The 21,768-nt window shown below is 44.7% G+C and overlaps 1 long non-coding RNA gene across 1 annotated transcript; it reads left to right on the top strand.

Annotated features, from left to right (window-relative positions):
- Nucleotides 1–5,068: 5,068 nt before the first annotated feature.
- LOC145516959 (uncharacterized) lies at nucleotides 5,069–21,232 on the top strand. The gene is made up of 6 exons (XR_014061876.1): nucleotides 5,069–5,216; nucleotides 7,967–8,085; nucleotides 10,686–10,754; nucleotides 11,363–11,504; nucleotides 11,936–12,064; nucleotides 21,021–21,232. It is a non-coding gene; the product is annotated as an uncharacterized LOC145516959 (long non-coding RNA).
- The last annotated feature ends 536 nt before the right edge of the window (nucleotides 21,233–21,768 follow it).

Genomic DNA, 21,768 nt, shown 5'->3' with positions numbered 1-21,768 from the left:
CTACAGTCCATGGGGTCTCAAAGAGTTGGACACAACTGAGCAACTTCCATGAGGGGGTAAAACAATTAACAGAAAACAGTCCATAATGTAGGATTTCCCACATTGCAGATCTACCCGGGCTGGTTCTGAATCCCCTAAAGGATCCCGGGAACCACCTTGGTTGGATGGGTCTCATAACCCCTGATAAAACTGTGATCACAGATCCAAATCCATCCCTCAGCCTGTCATGTCCCCGAACACGACCGTCAACCCAACACAAAATCAGACTGGTGTTCCCAAGGTAGGGCAAGCCTGGGTTTCTGTCCCAGAAAATCATATCCTGGAGGGTTGACTCAGATCAAGAGTCTCTCCTTGTCTGTTCCCAAATTCAGGCAATAGCCAGAGAACCAGTTGAGCTGAGCTGAACAAACACACAATATCAGCAGATGTTAAAGTGCACGGGGGTGTAGGGAGGGGAGGTTAGCAAGTCCCTGGGGTGGGGTGATTAATTACCATGTGGTCAGAGCCAGGGGTTCATAGAATCCTCACTTGGTTTCCTCCCACCTCCCTGGCTGCCGGTCCCTAGTCTCTTACTAAAATCTCCTCCATTGACACTAAGGTTCAGTTCAGTTCAGTTGCTCAGTCATGTTGGACTCTTTGCGATCCCATGGATTGCAGCATGTCAGGCTTCCCTGTCCATCATGAACTCCCGGAGCTTGCTCAAACTCGTGTCCACTGAGGCAGTGATGCCATCCAACCATCTCATCCTCTGTCATCCCCTTCTCTTCCTGCCTTCAATCTTTCCCAGCATCAGGGTATTTTCCAATGAGTCAGTTCTTTGCATCAGGTGGCCAAAGTATTGGAGTTTCAGCTTCAGCATCAGTCCTTCCAATGAATATTCAGGACTGATTTCCTTTAGGATTGACTGGTTTGATCTCCTTGCAGTCCAAGGGACTCTCAAGAGTCTTCTCAACACCAGATTTCAAAAGCATCGGTTCTTTAGTGCTCAGCTTTCTTGACAGTCCAACTCTCACATCCACACCTGACTACTGGAAAAACCATAGCCTTGACTAGACGGATCTTTGTTGGCCAAGTAATGTCTCTGCTTTTTAATATGCTGTCTAGGTTAGTCATAGCTTTTCTTCCAAGGAGCAAGAGTCTTAATTTCATTGCTGCAGTCACCATTTGTAGTAATTTTGGAGCTCAAAAAAATCAAGTCTCTCACTGTTTTCATTGTTTCCCCATCTATCTGCCATGAAGTGATGGGACCAGATGCCTTGATCTTAGTTTCCTGAATGCTGAGTTTTAAGCTAACTTTTTCACTCTCCTTCTTCACTTTCATTAGGAGGCCCTTTAGTTCTTTGCTTTCTGCCATAAGGGTAGTGTCATCTGCATATTTGAGGTTATTGATATTTCTCCTGCAATCTAGATTCCAGCTTGTGCTTCATCCAGCCCAGCATTTCGCATGATGTACCCTGCATATAAGTTAAATAAACAGGGTGTTAATATACAGCCTTGATGTACTCCTTAACCAATTTGGAACCAGTCTGTTGTTTCATGTCCTGTTCTAGCTGTTGCTTCTTGACCTGTGTAAGATTTCTCAGGAGTCAGGTAAGGTGGTCTGATATTCCCATCTCTTGAAGACTTTTCCACAGTTTGTTGTGATCCTCCATTGACACTAAGGTTGGTGAGCCTCAACCTCAATCCTCACCTTCCTTCTCTTCTGCCTGCAATCTCTTCCTTTCCATGGGTCTCAACACCACCCACACATGGGTGACACCCAAACCCATCTCTCTAACCCCAACCTCTCCACAGCTTCAGTGAGTGCATCCACCTCCCTACTCCACAGATCCATAAAAGTTTCTATAAGGCATCCACCCTTTATCATATTCAAAACTTGTTACTTGATCCAAACTTGCTCCATTCATATGTCTTCCCATCTCAGCCAGTGGTAGCACTTACCTGCACACAGTCGCCTGGACCTCAAATCCAGAGCCATTCTGCATTTCTTTCTTTACCCTGAAGTTCAAGTATAATCCATACCTGCCTGTCCATCTCAAAAATATATCCTGACCCTGTCTCTCCTCACCAACTCTCCTATTTCATCTTACGTCTGAGCCATCAGATCTCTTGCCCAAGAGATGTAGCATTGCACTTGCCTCTGAATCTCAAGTGTAGACCCAGACTACCAGGGTTGGAATCCATCCTCTGCCCCTCATTAACTGGGTTAAGTCTGTGCCTCTGATTCCACAGTTGTAAAATGGGAGAAGTAATATTTCCCACCTCCTAGGGTTACTGAGGGGCCCATAGAAGCACCATCTTCCAGAGTCTTGGGCTTCACCAGGCCCCCTGACTGGTCTCTCCTCCTCCATTCTCATCCCCTCCCAGTCCATCTCCTTGGTAGCAGCCAGGGTAAACCACATAAACAGATTGCATCCCTCCCCTGCTCCCACATCACTCTGCACTGGTTTCCACATTTTATTAGAATCAAGTCCACATTCCTTCCTAGGGTCCACAAGCATGTTCTCTCTCCTGCACCATCTCTGACTGAATCTGCTGCCAGACCAGGACCCTCCTGGTTCAGTCCCATCTAACATGCCATCTATTCATCCTTGTGTTTCCTGCACACTCTGATTACATTCTTCCTAGGAGCCTGTGCACTCTCTCTGTCTGGAATGGTCTACCTGCAGTCCACAGGGCTGGCATCTACAAGACCCAGCCCAGATGTCCCCTGCTCAGAGGGACCTGCCTTGACTGCCCTATTCTGCCCTTGTCCTGGCCACTCTCCACCATGCCATTGCTATGTTGTGTTGTATTCATGGCACTCACCATCCTTCTTTCTTCTCCCTAAAGCTTCCAGCTTTGAATCTCATGCCCCCAGATTATATGACCTACAAACCCCAATGAGGCTACTGACTCTGCCACACATTTCTAGCAGACATGATTTCCTAAGTCAATGTCACTCTCCCAACACCACTTCTCTTTTATTCTTGGCGATTTCAGTAGAGGATGAGATGGTTGGATGGCATCATTGGCTCAATAGACGAGTCTGAGCAAACTCTGGGAGATGGTGAAGGACAGAAAAGCCTGGCGTGCCCCAGTCCATGGGGTCACAAAGAGTTGGACATGACTGAGCAACTGAACAACATAGATAACACATCCAGCCTGTGGACTCTTGCTTAGTTCCTTGAATTCTTCTCCTCCATGTGTCCTCAGCCCCTCCACTTTTCCTCCTTCCCTCCACTCCTGTCTTGGCTCCCATTCCTTGGATCATTACAGTTTTTCTTTGCCCACATCTTCAACTCTCTCGCCCTCATGAATTTTCATTATTGCTTGGCAAAACCACTACTCTGAAATCCATTTCTGTCAATTGGATGTAGCTGGAAAAAAGCACATGCTGACTGATCTCACTTGAAATTCATGATGAAGTAACTAAGGTGGACCCTTAGTGATGTCAAGCATATGATCTATCAACCCTGCTTTACTCACTTTCCCTTTTCTCCTGAATGACCGTTTCACCAGTTTTTCTGCAAACCTTCTCTCCACTCCTCACTTTCAGCTAGTATCTTGGCCTTCTACTTCACTAGGAAATTGAAAGAACTCCTAGGAGGATGTTCAGACTGTTCCACCAGTCTCTCTTCTTCCAAGCATCTGTGTTCACATATTCTGCTCACCGAAGTCCGTGATTCTCTGAGCATGGTCCTGGACCAGCACCATCAGGGGCTCTGGGAACTTATGAGAAATGCAGATTCACAGGCTACATCACAGAACTCTGTGTTTGAACCAGCCCTCGGGGAATTCCATTGCGGGTGCAAATTTGACAAACACTGCTCAAGAGAAACCAATAATTCCAACCAAGGTCAACCCCTTGTGTATCCCATTCCCTCTGCCCTACATAAAGGCATTGCTCTAGCAAGTCCCCCTTCTCTCCTGTAGTATCAATCTCCCCTCCTTTCTATGAGGTCATCCCCATCACCATAGAAACCTGCTATCAATCACCTCATCTTACCAAATAAATAAATAAATAAACTACTTGACTCTCGCACAGAAGCTGATGCTGCAGTTTTGAGACAGAATATCTTTTGCTGTAGAAAACTTCAGTTTTTGTCCTTAAATCCTTCAGCACTATTGAGCATAATCTCCATAAGGTTAATAGATTTGACCAAATCTACATCCAACCTCGTCTATAAAATATCTCCATAGTTATACTTACATTACTGTTTGACTAAAAAACAGGATACAATAGCCTAACCAAGTGAATACATAAAACTAACCATCCATGCGCCATAATACCCCAAACCCATATTTTTAGGCCAGGCCGTTTTTCTGAACTCCAGACTTGTGTATCTGTTTGCTGGCTCAATATCTCCAGTTGGAGACCCAACACAGTCTTCAAAGTTGAGCATTAATGCCAAATTCTCCATCTCAGTTGGTGGTAACTTCCTCCTTCCAGCCCCTCATTCTTTTTTTTTTTTTAATAAATTTATTTATTTTAGTTGGGGGCTAATTACTTTACAATATTGTAATAGTTTTTGCCATACATTGACATGAATCAGCCATGGGTTTACATGTGTTCCCCTTCCTGGACCCCCCATCCACCCCTCCCCATCCCATCCCTCTGGGTCATCCCCTCATTCTTAAACAGCTGAGTCATCCTCCCGTTCACACCCCTCAAGCCAAGCAAATCTTGTTGACTCTCCCTTTTTTAAGCCTCCTCTGTGACCGCCTCGGCCCCCAGCGCTGTCACCTTTGACCTGGATGCTGTAATCACCTCTGAAATGCTTCTGCCCTTGTTCCCTAATCTCAGCAGCAACCCGAGTGAGCCTCTTCCCGTGTAACCTGAAAGACTGCATTTCTTTGCTCTGGACCCCGCTGCACCTCCACCTTGCTCTCAGAATAAAAGCCAAGTTCTCACCATGGTCCACCAGCCCTACAGGGTCTGCCCCTTTCACTCACTGACCAGATCCTTTGCTCTGCCCTTTGTGTGAGTCACTCTGACCACACAGCCCCTGAAAGTGCAAATAGTTCAGTTGTGTCTGACTCTTTGGGACCCCATGGAATAAAGCCCATGGAATTCTCCAGAACAGTCCGTGGAATTCTCCAGACCAGAATACTGGAGTGGGTAACTCTTCCCTTCTCCAGAGGATCTTTCCAACCCAAGGATCAATCCGAGGCCTCCAGCATTATGGATCAATTCTTTACCAGCTGAGCCACAAGGGAAGCCCAAGAATACTGGAGTAGGTAGCCTATCCCTTCTCCAGCAGATCTTCCTGACCCAGGGATTGAACCAGGGTCTCCTGCATTGCAGGCAGATTTTTTATCAACTGAGCTATCAGGGAAGCCCTTAAATATAGCAGGCGTATGCCAGGGCCTGGACTCCAGAACATTCTCTCTGCCTGGGACTCTCTTCCTTTGATATTCACATGCTCACTCCCACCTCCTTCAAGTCTTTACTTACATCTCACTTCTCATCAAGGCCTGCTGAGCCCATTGTTCCAACCTGCACAGCTGTCCACCCCAGGGCTCCGACTGTCCTCATCCTGCTCTGATGCTCCCTTGGGTTCACAGCCTCCTCACTATGTTTGACTTTCTCCTCACCTGTATGGTCTAGCTTTTGCCCTAGTATGTAGCCTTTCTATTCCTTGCACAAAGCCTCCCACATGAACACAGGAAGCCTGGCATGTGCAGAAGGAACGAGCCATTTTGTGAATGTATCTTAGTGTGATCAGGCCTCATCTCTCTCTTGCATTAGAGTAAAAGCTCTGTGAGCACCAGGACTTGTCTCTCATTCAAGCACCTTGAACTGTCCCCAGGACAGTGTAGACATGGATTTTTGGAGGGGCATTGGGAACTTGTCTTAGTCCTTGAGGCTGGTAAAGCAAAATATACTATCAACCATCCTATAAACAGGAGGAGAAGGGGGCGACAGAGGATGAGATGGTTGGATGGCATCACTGACTCAATGGACATGAATTTGAGCAAACTCCAGAAGATAGTGAAGGACAGGGAAGACTGATGCGCTGCAGTCCATGGGGTCACAAAGAGTTGTACACGATTGGGAGACTGAACAACAAACAACAAATACTATAAGTCACAAAATCTACTTCTCACAGTTCTGGAGGTTTGATGTCTGAGATGAGGGCACCGGTGTGGTTGGGGGGGGCTCCTCTTTAGGGCTGAAGAATTTTCCTTGTGTCTTCATGTAGCAGAAAGGGTGCCCCTGTTTTAGGAGGCATTAATTCCATTCCTGTAGGCTCCAATCTCATGACTTAAGCACCTCCCAAAGTCCCCACCTCCTAATAGCATCACTTGAGGGGTAGGATTTCAACGTATGAATTTGAGGGGGAGACAATCAGACCACAGCAGAGCTCCTCCGTCTAGTGAGGGTCTTCAGAGATCAAAGGGAGGCCAGTTCCTGTGAGGTGCACGAGCTCATTATATTCTTGCCCAGGTGCAGCGGGCCTGGCTTTGCTTGTTTCTGAAAGATCTGGAAACGAGCACTGCTTTTACAACACAGTATTGCTTTTGGGTGCCCCCACTCTGCTCTTTTCCCTTCAGACCCAGATGTTCAACATCATACATTGCATATTGCATGTGTGCTCAGTCGTGTCCAACTCTTTGAAACCCCATGGACTGTAGCCCACAAGGCTCCTCTGTCCATGGCAAGAATACTGGGGTGGGTTGCCATGCCCTCCTCCAGGGGATCTCCCCAACAAGGATCAAACCTGCGTGTCCTGTGGCTCTTGCATTGGTAGGCGGGTTCTTTACCTACTGAGCCATCTATCTGTACAGAGGGACTTATTTGCAAAGCAGAAATAGAATCACAAATGTGAAAGAGCAAACTTTATGGTTACCAAGGGAGGAAGGAGGGTGGGATGAATTGGGAGATTGGGATTGACACGTGTAGATTACTATGTATAAAATAGAGAACTGAAAAAAAGAAAAAATAGAGAACTGATGAAAACCTATTGTACAGCACAGGGAAGTCTACTCAGCGCTCTGTGGTGACCGATAAATGGGGAGGAAATCCAAATAGGAGGGGATATATGTACACATACAGCTGATTCACTCCATTGTACAGCAGAAACTAACACAACATTGTAAAGCAACTATACTCCAAATAAAAAAAAAAAAAACCAACAGATGTTCATATTAAGCTGATTTCTCCCAGGCTGGCATCTTGAGGGGGAGGTCTCACCCACTCAGTAAGTCCTGATCTTGCTGAAACTGATCTGAAAATTTGAGACTCAGAGCAAGTCAAACAGAGGCCTCCCAAACCCAGCCAGGCATCCCTTTAGAGTCCTGAGTCCACCAGCTGCTCCCCCTCCAGCCGTTGGGGACCTATCTTCCATCACTCATGAGCACATTAACCAGAGACTAAAAGGTGTGCATGTTAGAATCGCATCTACCTCACCAGTGACTTCAAAACACTTTTAAAGGGAATAGCATTTCCTTTGCTTTCTAATCCTGGCACTAAATGTTGCGTTGTCAAGGAAAACGATTCCTACTTATAAAAAACATCTTTTGGGAACAGGGGGAGTGGTTCTTCTCTGGAAACAGATAGGGCAAAAAGGCTAACATTTGACAGCGTGCTGTGTCGCTTTAGTTGTGTCCAACTCTTTGTGACCCTATGGACTGTAGCCCACCATGCTTCTCTGTCCATGGAATTCTCCAGGCAAGAATAGTGGAGTGGGTTACCATTTCCTCCTCCAGGGGATCTTCCCAACCCAGGGACTGAACCCAGGTCTTCTGCATTGCAGGCAGACTGTTTACTGTTTGAGCCACCAGGGAAGCTTTGTAGTCAAAGCTATGGTTTTTCTAGTAGACATGGACAGATGTGAGAGTTGGATCATGAAAAAGGCTGAGTGCCCAAGAACTGATGCTTTCAAACTGTGGTGTTGGAGAAGACTCTTGAGAGTTCCTTGGACTGCAAGGAGACCAAACCAGTCCATCCTAAAGGAAATCAACCCTGAATATTCATTGGCAGGACTGATGCTGCAGCTGAAGCTCCAATACTTTGGCCACCTGATGCCAAAAACTGACTCACTGGAAAAGACCTTAATGCTGGGAAAAATTGAAGGCAAAAGGAGAAGAGGGCAACAGAAGGTGAGATGGTGGGATGACATCACTGACACAACGGACATGAGTTGAGCAAACTCCGGGAGATAGTGAAGGGCAGGGAAGCTTGGTGTGCTGCAGTCCATGGGGTTGCAAAGAATAGGACACAGCTGAGCAACTGAACAATAACACTGAACATTTTGAACCATAGAAAAGTCTACTATGATCATTCAGTCTTAATTTTCTGTGTATGCTTAGTCATGTCTGACCCTTTGTGACCCCATGGACTGTAACCTCCTAGGCTCCTCTGTCCATGGTATTCCCAGGCAAGAATACTGGAGTGGGTTGCTATTTCCTCCTCCAGGGGATCTTCCTGACCCAGGGATCAAACCTTCATCTCCTGTGTCTCCTGCATTGGCAAGGCAGATTCTTTACCACCAAGCCACCTGGGAAGCCCTAATTTTCTATAAATAAATATAATTTTGACTCTGAGCATCCATCTAACCAGACCAGCAGGAAACTTACTTCTGGTGTTCAGGGGTTCCTCTGGGAAAGGGAGAGACCCCGAGCCAGGGGATATGAGTAGGCCCAGGTCTGTGCACACAGACCCCTGCCAGGCCCTGAGATCTCCAGCAGGTCTTGCACTCCTCAGCCAGGCCTGGACCTTGGCCCTCTGCCCAGGTCGCCCAAGTGTCCACATGTCAGGACACACCTCAGGTGCAGGCATTCCCAGCACCTGGTACAAGGCCTAGAGTGTGCCCTGCACACAGCACAGGCAAAGAAGAAATTAAAACAGTCAGGCAGTAGGAATAGGACAGAGTCCCTGGCTGCTATGTAAGCATCAGTGAAAAGGCCCCCTCCCCCAACCCCAACCTGCCCTTGAGAGTCCAACTGGAGTAGAAAGCCCCACAGTTCACTTTATGAGGTCAATTCACAGGACACAAAACGCAGCCATACCTCCAGACTAGAAATAAAATTTCATCTTGGATATTGTAGCAGAAACTTTAATGACATGGAAAGATGCTCACAGTATTTTGTTAAATGAAAAAGGTTAGGTTATAAAACAGAATCAAGAATGGTGTCTCTATGAATTTTCCAGGGCTGCTCTAACAAAGTGCCACAAACTCTGTGACTGAAAACAAGAGAAATCTATTCTCTCACAGTTCTGCAGGGCAGAAGTCCAAAATCAAGGTGTGGGCAGAGCTGTTCACCCTCCAAAGTCTCTAACAAGGTGGGGGGAACCTTCCTCACCTCCCCCAGCTTCTGATGGTTGTTGGTCCTCAGTGTCCTTTTGTCCTGCCAGCATCATTCATGTGGTGCTCCTCCTGTGGGTCTGCCTTCACATGGCCATCTTCAGATAAGGACTAAGGTCACACTGAATTAGGGACCTACTCTACAGCAGATGCGTGCATGCGAGTGTGCCTGCGTAGTCGCTTCAGTCATGTCCGACTCTTTCTGACCCCATGGAGTATAGCCCACCAAGCTCCTCCATCCCTGGGATTCTCCAGGCAAGAATACTGGAGTCAGTTGCCATGCCCTCCACCAGGGGATCTTCCGGACCCAGGGATCAAACCCACGTCTCTTAACATCTCCTGCATTGACAGGCAAGTTCTTTACCACCAGCACCACCTGGGAAGCTCTCTACTCCAGATGACATCATCTCAATTTAATCAATTATATCTGCAATGACCCTATTTCCAAATAAGGTCATAATCTGATGCATATCTTTTTTTCTGGGAGACACAGTTCAGCCCATAACAGTCTCCCATGTTAAAGAACCTCCATCTTTTGCAACAACAGCGAAAATGGATGCATCCCATTATGAAGCCTTACTCACATATCAATACCTGAATGAGATCTTACCACTGCCATCCTCTCCTCCCCAGCTCCCCCGATCACCCCACTCCCCAGCAGGAGAGCTATGTTGATACCTGGATCTTTCCATATGCCTCTATTTACCCCTGGGTTTCTGCTCATACCTTCAAAGACATGTACTCATGATGTAAATTTGCATCTTCAGGAGAAGGTCTTGTTTATGTAAAACATAGAAAATTTGATGTGCCTTTTCTGATTCTTGCGCTTCCCTGGTGGCTGAGATGGTAAAGAATCTGCCTGCAATGCAGGATACTTGGGTTCGATCTCTGAGTCAGGAAGATCTCATTTGCTCAGAAAAATCTAGATTTGGTTGTTCCCAAACCCACCCTCCAAAGTTTTGTGACCATTGAAAGTATACAAAGCAACAAAGCAGACCAAAAAGTTCTGAAATTTTAGGAATCCAAGACACAGCTGCTCTGCAGAGAACTGTTTCAATTCTCCTTTGCTTATTTAAAATCAATGACTTGACTTTGGAGCCAGATGTGTTTACACTTCAAGGGTCTAGTTTCAAAGGCAGAACAGAAACATTAGCTCATGCGCCATGGGCCAGCAGGTCGTTAGAAAGTGGTACAAGAGGCAGAAACCTGGGATTTCAGGCACTGAATTGAGGGAGGAGAGTGGTGACCTGTGAAACTTTACCAGATCTAAAGCTGTGTACATCCACCATTTCTGGGAGTATATTTCCTAAGAAGATGTTTGAGAGCTTTTGATGAAGGCGCCATTGAAATTTCCATTCCTTTAATTACCTGTAAGTTTATCTGTGACTTTGACAGATGCTGTGAACCTTGAAGCTCAAAATGATGAAAGACCGTTGCCATTAGGAAGGGATGTGAATTTCAACGGTGAGTAAGTGTTGCCTTTCTGACCTTCCTTGAATAGACAATAGTAATGTGGTTCTCAACTTAGGCTGAACACTGTAACCACCTACAAGGCTTTAAAAGTACTGATGCCTGCATCTCACTTAATTGGTATTGGAAGCAGCTAAGCATTGAGTTTCTAGAAAGCTCTTCAAGTGACTCTAATATGTGGCAGAAGTTGACACCCGCCTCCCTAGAAGATTAAGGGATTGCATCTTTAGTTTAAGAAATGGAAAGGATTAAAATGGCTAAAAACTAGAAGGACTGTTTGTGAAATAAGATAACATGAAGAATGAGAAATAACCTCCTTCACACAGCAATGCAGCCTTCTATGATCTGACCCACACTTTGTTCTTTAGCCTCACCGATTACTTCCTGCGTTTTCTTGCTGCAGCCGAACTTTCTCCACATAAACCACGTCATTTCTCTCCTCTGTGCTTCACAAGTGCTCACAGTCTTCCAGGAACCTTTCCTTAAATGTCTTATGATCAGTGCCAGCAATTCAACCCCGGGGTCTATATCAGTGTAACTTCCCTATGGTTCCCTAAGGTGTGAACGCACTGTGTTGCATTTAATGATCTGTTTTCGTGCAGGTTCTGCCCCTGATACCCATGAACATCCTAAAAGCAGAGATTCTCCCCTAGGTTCCCATCACCTAGGCCAGTAAATGGCCCAACAAGGAATGATTGTGAGATGAAGTCAGGAAACAGGAGGGCATTAGGAAGCATGTATCAGGTACTCATCAAGTATAATACTGGGAAATGTATAGTCTTGACAGGTATACACATTTAAGAGAAAATTTGCTTTGTAGATGTTCGCACCCAAAAGCTTAAAAGAAAACATTATGCAAAAGGAGGGTAATATAGAGGAATTAGTTGCGTTTTATATTTTATACGGTGTTTATAAATGAGTCTTCATTTCCCCCTTTGTCGTTATTATAAAAAGCCAAGTAACATTATAGGGCAGAATCTTTTCATGATATATATATATGTATCAAATCATGATATACATGTTAAATACTTAAATACAATTTTATATGTCAATTATACCTCAAGAAAACTGAAATTTTAAAAAGCCAAGAGACATAAAAGCATCCTAGTAGCCAGGATTTTTTTTCCAGCCTGATGGAAATATAAGATACTCAGTTTCTACAAGTGGTTCTACAGATGAAAGGCTTTCCCTTGGGGAGACTGCAATGCCCAGAAACACGGCTGCAAACATTTGCTGACCTGCCAATCATCTCTCCCAAGCGAAGTAGCCAAATGGCAGTGACACTTCAGACGTATCAGAACCAGGTAATTTATTCCTTGACTGTCTTCCCAGACAATTAAGAACCGAACATCTCCTGTGTGCTAAGCAACCCCGGGGCTACTCCTTTCCAGCAACTTCGCAAGAGTAACTGTCAGAAATCCTTACTAGCCATCAAGTCTGAAAGAGAGGTCCCTGGAGATTGTATGCACTTGAGCAAATGCTGCTGGAGCCAAAGCAAGGGCAAACATCTCCTGCCAAGTGCAGCGTGTGCTGTTAAAGATGAAGTTCTTGCCCAGGGTTTCTCGCAGTCATGAGGCACTCTGGATTAGACTTTGCAGAATGACAGCGACTGGACCAGCAGCACTTGGCTAGCGGATGCTTTAGGCATGTCAAGCTTAACATGGCAGGCTCCAGGCCATTCTGCAGAGCTGGGCACGAGGCAAGCTTGCCAAGAGCTGTCAACAGCCTCACAGGGTGAGGATGGGGCAGAACCATGGGGTGGTCAGCATTCACTGGGAGTCAAGAGATCAGCCCCTTTGTATTGCTGATGAACTGGCAGAGACTAGAGATTTCCTGATTTCTTACTGAAGGGTCACACAGATAAGTAGGTATACGTGTGTCTGATCCAAATTTGCAGGCTTAAGCCGGAGTTCTCTGCCTGACTGCTTTAAATTGTCTGTTTGCAAAGTCCAAATGCAGCAGCAGGTTTTCAGAACTTCAACTGACTCCTCACCCTGTAGGCAGCTTAAGGATGATGGACTGTATCACCTTGGGCAAGTCAAGTTGGGGCTGTACAAATGGACTATATCCCATCACTTCCTCTGAGCATCCCTAATACGGCTCAACTAATCCCCGCTGGCATCCGGTTATTTTGCTGTCAGTCACCAAGTGTGGCTGACCCTTATCTCTGACCTGAAAATCCTCAAAAGTTATTTCTTGGAATTTAAAGAGTTTCCAACAGGTAGGTGAGAGTAGAAGCACTTCTATTAAGATTTTTGTCTCTTTAAAAAATAAAAGGAATAAAGGAAGAGATAGGAAGCCAAAAGGAAATATAATTATAGTTCTCCTCACCTTTCGTTTATCTCAAAGAGAAATGTGGTCTTCTGTAGCCTGTGGGTTGATTTCAGCTGAACCACAATTCAACTCATTAGAAGCTATTAGGGTATTTTGGAAAAGAATACAGAGTGGAGATTGTGAGTGAACAGTAAAAATGTTTTGTGCTCTAAAACAAGGAATAGATTTTTCTTCAAAATATAGAGACAAAATTAAGAGAAAAAAAATTGAAGTGTGCTCTCAGATTGATTATTTCTCCCTAACTCATAAGTAAGGGCTATACGCGAATAACCCATGAGCTTATACTGATGCATGCACCTGTGTACCCTGAGTATCTATTTTCTTATATGTATCATGATTGCATATGATAATGTCCCTTCCTATTCAGAAGCAAAGGTAACAAAAATGAACTGGTAGACACTACCCTCTTGTCCCATTCCTCCCTTACCCCCAGACAACTTATCCATTGTTTTAGAAGAACTTTCATCTAAATAAGAAAAGAGAGTATCAGCCACATGGTGAGTGGGGAGGGCTTCCTCTAGGGCATTGGATACAAAGTACCGACATCAAAAGCAAGACAACCAGGAGAGGCCTTAGATCTCCCCTCTAGGAACAGTTTGACATTTGCTTAAAAAAAATGTCACTAGATATTCCTTATTCGAGGGATATACATACACATAGTCCTTTTCTTCTTTAAACTGCCTTGATATGAACAAATCCTTTGACAGATTTTCAATTCAAAACGCTTGAGAAAATGGGCACAAGTGAGTCAGCATGCGAATGGGATGAGATTTCCAAACAAAACATGGCGCCTCAGCACGACTGTAAGACACACTTTTAATTTTGAAATGATTGAGAAAAACAAATTGTAAATTAAGCTACAGAAGGATGCCTAAATGACAGTCTGTGAATAAGATGCGTGAATTAATCACACCATTCTCTCCTTACCTGGAATGCCTTTGTTCCATTCTTGGGGATCTGGTGATTTATTCTGCATTCAGTTGCTTTGGTCGCCCTGCACGATGCAATCCTTGTGCATAGATTTAGTAGTAATTGATTTTCACCTACATCTAGAATTGATGCTTTCAAATTGTGGCTCTGGAGAAGACTCTTGAGCGCCCCTGGGACTGCAAGAAACTCAAACCAGTCCATCCTAAAGGAAATCAGTCCTGAATATTCATCGGAAGGACTGATTTTTTTTAAATAAAAAATTTTATTTTTTAAAAAATAAAAACTAGCCTCCACCCTCAGAGGTTCACTTGGTTTGGGGCATCTGAGTCTTTAAACACCTCCTAGGTGACTATGGGTGGGGGTTTCTGATGCAGTGGGGAACGGAAGGTCTACTTGTGTAGGGAGCTGTTTGTGAACTAGGAGCAGAGCCATCTAGCACATGAATCCTCACCATCACTGTGAGCACATGAATCCTCACCATCACTCTCCGGACCGCTGCATAAATATGTTCTAATTTAGGGGGCAGGAAAGAGAAAGATGTTGAATAGTGCTGAGAGACACCAGGAGTCAGGATCTGAGTAGCAAACCCAGAAACTTAGGTTTGATTCAATGACTCCTGGAGCCTCAGTGTTCTGCTGTTAAATGGGCTTAAAAATGACAGCTGCCACTTGCCATTCTCTGTCCACATTTCCTGGGGTTCTGAGTTTACAAAGATGCTCTTTATGGGATGAAACTTATTAAGGTGCTGCTTCCCTGGTGGCTCAGATGGTAAAGAATTTGCCTGCAATGCAGGAGACCCAGGTTTGATTCCTGGGTCGGGAAGATCCCCTGGAGAAGAGAATGGCAACCCGCTCCAGTATTCTTGGCCAGAGAATCCCATGGACAGAGGAGCCTGGTGGGCTATAGTCCATGGGGTCTCAAAGAGGTGGACATGACTGAGCAACTAACACTTTCACAGATACAAAAGTGAGTTATTTTTGTATACATTTTTAGACTTATTCTTGGAGTATTTTACCTCTCCAAAGAGTTGCTGATTATTTATAGTTAAGAGAGATTGCCTCCTACCTTATATCATTTGAATCCGGGTAAACAACCTAAAATCAAGAGTTTTCAAACTGACTTCCTTGAGGCACTGGGATTTGGTTTCAAATACAACTAGGACTTTTTGGTGATTTTTATCTCCACACTTTACATTTGTGGGAAGATATTTTGTCTGAATTTAGTTTTTGTTCTTCTACTTCCAAATTATGTTTCCATATTATGATGGCATCATATGGTTCTATGTAAAGGAAGCCTAAAATCACATCAGAAAATAAACACTAATGGGCAGAATATTTGGAATAGCATTTAACTGTTTTGGTGTTATTATGATATTTTCTGAGTTACTCTAAGTTTATTTTTTACCATATGTGTGAGTGCATACATATTAAATTGATAGTATTTGCTTTTACGTGTGATTAAAGCAGTGTAATTTAAGAAAATTTCCTACATGTACATGTACATATATATATATATATATATATGTATATACCTGCATGAACATTCATATCCACATAATTTTGAAGAGATGGTGAACTTCCACTATTTTAAAATCTCCTAGGTTGTCAAGGTCATAGATACACAAAGAACCCGTCTGTTCCAGCTGGTAGCCTCTAAATATAAAGACCTGGGGCGGATGACATTATTACTGGAACAAGAAGACTTTCTTCATATATCCTAACTTTGAAATGTCTAACCATCTTGAGTTGGGTTACAAATGTTGCCAACAATCAAGCAGACTTTTGAAAAGGAAAAATTATTTGCACCTAAGCTTCCAACAACAGACTTTTTATTCCAAAAGGATAAAAAATTCAAAAGTAAGTATGAATGTTGGCAATCCCATAATTCTCTGCTCAAGTGTCAATACTACATCTTTGGAAAGCTCCCAAATGACTACTCCCGCTTGACAACTTAGGAGGAAATGTGGCAGTGATCATTAATCTCGTGGGGAAAGTGGTGTGTGTAACAAGAAAAAGATCTATATACAAATCTTTACTTGGAGAGATAAAGTAGGGCTCATTGGGAGGAAGAGGATGAAGCCCCCTATATAATCTTCTCTACTTTTCGCCTTTAAATTGTTGAAATTCTGATCAAAATGTTCATTTTTACCTCAAATCCAAGTGCATGCTCTTGAAGGTGAAGATAATCTCATGGTTAAAAGCAGGAAGCCCGGGGAGTGTCATGGCCGTCCAGTCGTTAAGACACCATGCTTCCAGTGCAGGGGGCAGAGGTTCCATGGATCCTCCGGATCCTGGTCAGGGAACTAAGATCTCAGATGCTGCGTGGCACAGCCAAAAATAAATAAAACAAAATCCAAAGTCTAATAGTTAAGAAAAAAAATATTTAAGAACAAGAAGCTCAGATCTCTTCCCTGTGCTGGTAGGGATAACATAACATAAAAGAGAGCACCTTCATGAAAGAGAATGTCCTTGGGCTCATCTACAAATAAACCATGAAGGCAACTAAGAGGCTGCAAAGGACCACATCCAACCGACTAAAGTCCCAAAAAGAAGCACTAATCAGAATAATGGAGGCATTTTTTTTTCCTTTGTAGGTTTTATGGAGGCATGGTAGGGGATCAAGGGAAATAGGGTATGTGTTGAGGTATATTCTAGAAATTAAGAGTTACATAAAGTAAGTGAAGATAAAAGGGAATAAAACACTCACGTTGGGAAATTTTTGTTTTCGAAACAACTCCATGCTACCCATGGTGTTAAGGGATAATCAGCAAATAGGTAGTTCTTTCAACTCAAGCAACAAAGAGAAAACTAAGCTTTGATCACTTCAAAGGAAACCAAATACCACAAAGAGGGAGACCTTAAGGACAGATGGAAAAGGGGAGTGTTAGCTTGAGAGGGTGTTAAGAAGAAAGCAGCCCTTGGGAGACACAATAAAATGAGCCCCAATACCCTACCTGCCTCCATGGTGTAGGCATTAGCTGCAGTTCTTTGTTAAGAATGGCACCAAGCCCTCAGTCTGGAGGTGATGAACCCTTTGGCTTTGGATGCAGAATGTGGTCCAAAGAGAAGAGAAATCAGATGCAGGACTTCTCTGGTGGTTGGGAATCTGCCTATCAATAAAGGGAACACAGGTTCAACCCCTGGTCAGGGAAGATTCCACGTGCCGTGCGGGGCAGCTTACGACTGTGTGCAACGACTGACGACCACTCGCCCTAGTGTGCATGCTCTGCAATGAGAGAAGCCACTGCTGTGAGCCACTGCACACCACAGCTGGAGGGGAGCCCTGCTCACTGCAACTAAAGAAAGCCTGCACAGCAACAAAGTCCAGCACAGTCAAAAATAAATAAATAAATGGGGAAAAATTTGAGTATATTATTTTAAAAAAAAACAAAGAAACCAGATGCAACCCTTAAAGGGTGCAGAGTCTTATCCATTTAACTCAAGGCATTGTGCCCTGTGAATTATTAGGTTGCTAAGTTTTCAAAAGTGGGGACAGAGACAGCATGAACCATCTCACGAGGCAGGAAAAGTGATGCTCTTGAGAATTCCTATCACCCACAAGCCCATAGTTCTGGACACAGTTCCAGAGCCTGTTTGGCTCCAGACTCCACAAACATAACCTGGATCCTGAACCACTTTCCAGAGCTGAGCATTAGTGATAAGTAAGCTCCCTTGGGACAGTTAAGCAACTTTGTAAACAGAAAGGTGAAGAAAAAAATTAAAAGATCTAACCCACAATATTAGTTCTTCTCTATGGTAAAGAACACTCCTGCCAAGGCAGAAGACATAAGAAATGTGGATTCGATCCTTGGGTTGGGAAGATCCCCTGGAGAAGGAATTGGCTACCCACTCAAGTATTCTTGCCTGGAGAATCCCATGGACTGTGGAGCCTGGTGGGCTATAGTCCATAGGGTCACAAAGAGTTGGACACGACTGAAGTGACTTAGCATGCACACATGAATATTGAATTTAGGAATGAATTATGTTAGTATCATTTAAAAAAAAATTCTTGTCATTTAGATCAGTTGAAAAAAATCTATGGGATTTCAGCATATTAGAGCATATGACATATTGGCCCAGGGGGTTGATTTGAAATTTTCAGTTGATTATAGAATTGTGGTTTTAATGTGAAAGGAAGAGAATTTGATTATGCTTGTAAAGACTGTTTGATAGTTTAATAGAACTTGATTTATTCACTTGTTATATTAACATGAGATAAGTGCTTAGAAGGAATTTACTTGTTGGGTTGTAAGTCTGTCCTGTGGAATATATGAAATATTTCAGATATATTAAATTTTGAGAACAGAGTTTTAAAATGTTTAAGGAAATTAGACTAATTAAGTTTCTAAGTTTAATTGGTTGTTTAGGTGAATCCTATTTGTTTAATCCCATTTGTTTAATTTGTTTAAACAAATATTCATAAGCATAAGCAGTCTCTTTATTTTACACCAAAATTATTAAATTTATTAGTTTAAAAAATTGTTATTTTAGCATAGGAGCTTGAGAAAAAAAATTAATTTCAACTCTAAAAACTGAGCGCTGATTTAAACAGTTATTCTAAGTAGTGTTTTCTGAGACAAAATCTTTACAAAAACACCCTTTTAAAAAATCTAAGCTATTGTATACCTCAAACAGACTCAGAAATGGGTCACAGTGTGCTCTGAAATATCAGTAGGGTTGTTTTGGTTTTTTTAAAATAGTCATTTGAAGAGTGATCCTAACATTCAGCAAATGTTAAAGCCCTACTGTATTGAAGGTGATATTTCTTAATGTAGTATCTGTGTTGCCACCTTTCAACTTCCACTCAATAATAACGTAATAAGGCTATTTCTAGGATTTTGGTTCTCAGAGCACGCCCATTGGCTGTTTAGTCAGTGTTTCCCACACAGCAACCACATGTAATTTATAATCGGGCTCTCATTAATGTCCACTTAGAAACGGGACACACATAGACTCCATACCAGCATTGCCACGTGTCCGTGAACTTTACAGCTAAATCTACTTTGTCCCCCTTGGGGCTAGAGAGGAAAGTAATGGCTTCAAAAATAAAAGCACTTTAACACTGAAAGGCTCAGGGCCTCATCTGGCAGGTAGTAGGTGCTCAGCATGCTGGGGTCCCCCCTGTTCTCAGCTCCCTGACCTCAAGCCTTCATTGCCTTATTCCTTGCAGTGTTTTAGAAAGTGTCTCCAGGACTCAGTAGATATGGTGCTGCAGGCCTTCATGCTTAACCAGTCACCCTCAGCCTCCAGGGGATGCACACTGGGACAAGCAGAAGCACTTTCTTGCAGCATGGTGCGTCTCTTCAAGTTTCTCCCCTCTGGTTTTTCCCATGCTCCCGGGGGTCCCTCATGTGGGGACCCTTCCCAGCTCACAGAGAACCCAAGCTCTGGGTCAGGGTCTCCTTATCCTGACCCTTGAACCCAGGGGACCATGGCTGGGTGTCAGGGGGAGTCCTTGAACCTGTGCGCCCAAGTGGTCTGTGTGTGTTAGCGGCTCAGTCCTGTCCAACTCTGTGCGACCCCATGGGCCACAGCCCACCAGCTCCTCTGTCCGTGGAATTCTCAAGGCAAGAATACTAGAGAGGATTGCCATTCCCGTCTCCAGGGTATGTATATGTGAATATTTACACAGAGAGGATGCATAGCTTCCATCCTGCTCTCTAAGGGCCCCTCAGTCAGAAAGGTGAAGGTCACCACTCCAGACACGTCCCAGCTCCGCCCCCTGCCAAACACCTTGCCCTCTGTCCATCTCCTGGGACCCTAATGAGCTGGCTCTGCAGGCAGGTGGGTAAATCAGCCCCAACAGAGATGTCAGGGGCTTCCAAGGACCTCAAGATTGCTCTTCAAGACTCAGCATCGACTTGACAGCAGGAGAGTCAACCATGGGGTGTGTCTGATGGAGACGTCAAAGATGATTTAAGAGGATGGGTTAAGCATCCAAATGCAGTAGGATAATTTGTAAAGAATCTGCCTGCCAATGCAGGAGACGCAAGAAGCACAGGTTCCATCCCAGGGTTGGGAATATCCCCCTGGAGCAGAGTATGGCAACCCACTCCAGTATTCTTGCCTGGAGAATCCCCTGGACAGAGGAGCCTGGCGCGCAGAGTCACACACAACTAAGCGACTGAGCATACAAGATAACTTGACTTGGACAAGACCAAGCAGTAGGTGCCTGGATGCTAGCCATCCGTTGCCCTCCACTCTGGACGAAGCCCTTCGCACTGACTCACTGCTTGGAGCCACCACCCGTCCACCCGGGGCTCCAGCAGGAATAGAAGAATCACACGCACACTCCATGAGAAGCATCTGCAGCTCCAGGGTGCGGAGGGCTCTTTAAGGTGACAGGGCCAGCCAGGGTCTCCCACTTCTTCCAGGCAAGGTGACCGACTGTCCTGGCGCCAACCCTGAAAGTCCTGCGTCCTGGGAAACCTCTCAGTCCCTGAAAATTGGGCTGATGGCTTGTCCTACAAATGAGAACCCTAAATCCCCCTCTTCTAAGGAAGTATTCACAGCTCCATTCTAAGCCAAAATAAGGGAGTGGCCCGGAAGTCTTTTAAAAGGCTGCCAAAAGTCGCTCAGTCGTGTCCCACTCTTTGCGACACCATGAACTATACAGTCCAGGGAATTCTCCAGGCCAGAATACTGGAGTGGGTATAGCCTTTCCCTTCTCCAGAGGATCTTCCCAACAGAGGGATCAAACCCAGGTCTACCCACATTGCGGGCGGATTCTTTACCAGCTGAGCCACAAGGGAAGCCCAAGAATACAGGAGTGGGTATCCTATCCCTTCTCCAGGGAATCTTCCCGACCCAGGAACTGAACCAGGGTCTCCTGCATTGCGAGCAGATTCTTTACCAACTGAGCTATCAGGGGAGCCCTAAAAGCTAACCTCGTAGTCGGCAGGATCATTTGAAAGTGCACAGGCAAAGCTTTCATGTGGAAAACTGCTCCTTTTTTTTTCCTACAAAAGATCAAAATGTCCCTCTGCCCTTTCTGCAGGGACACAGAGCACCAGTTCCTCGCTAAGTGACAGACGCGGCCATCTGGTGTACGGCTGCTTTGACTCAAGCGGCACTTGACTTCTCATCAGAGTCAAATGAAATGCGGTTTCCCCTCCAGGCTGTCATGTTCTCATCTACTTGCTTCCCATAACATCCTCCTCCCAGGCCAAACACGTTTCCCTCCACAATGAAGCTAGTGTTGTTCCGAAAGTCATGGGGTACCACGAATCCAGACCGCCTTGTCTTGGAGCCGTCAGCGCCCCCCTGGGGTCCTCCAGGGGCTGGGAGAGGCTTGGCTGGCTCACCCACCCTCAGCCCTGCCAGAGAAAGAGCAGGAGGTGGTCTCGACCCCTCCCCTAACCTCCCCTTTCAGCGGAATCATTGTGCCCCACCCCCCGAGGATGTTGGCGTCTTTGCTGTCACCCCTGGGAGGTTTACTTCCGGTATACAATGGGTCATGGGCTGAAATGCTGCTTACACAACCAACAATACAGAGGACACTCCCTCACCACAAAGAATTCAATGTCAGTAGCGCCGAGAGTAAAGGAAGGGTGTGCGTCTCAGGTGCTAGGTCTATGACATTTAGGGGATTTTGAAGAGAACATAGCCCAAAGCTTGCACACTGATCATCTTCTCTGATGAAGATTCTTGCTGTTTCTGAGAAGGAGGGAAACATTTTAGAGGGGGGAAAAAAAAGAGAGTATAAATTAATAGCAAAAAATTCTACTTTATAGAAAAGAAAATGT

The sequence above is a fragment of the Giraffa tippelskirchi genome, chromosome 8, assembly GCF_054371585.1.
Source record: "Giraffa tippelskirchi isolate mGirTip1 chromosome 8, T2T-mGirTip1v1.2.pri, whole genome shotgun sequence".
Taxonomy (NCBI): domain Eukaryota; kingdom Metazoa; phylum Chordata; class Mammalia; order Artiodactyla; family Giraffidae; genus Giraffa; species Giraffa tippelskirchi.
This window is presented reverse-complemented; position numbering and strand designations above follow the sequence as displayed.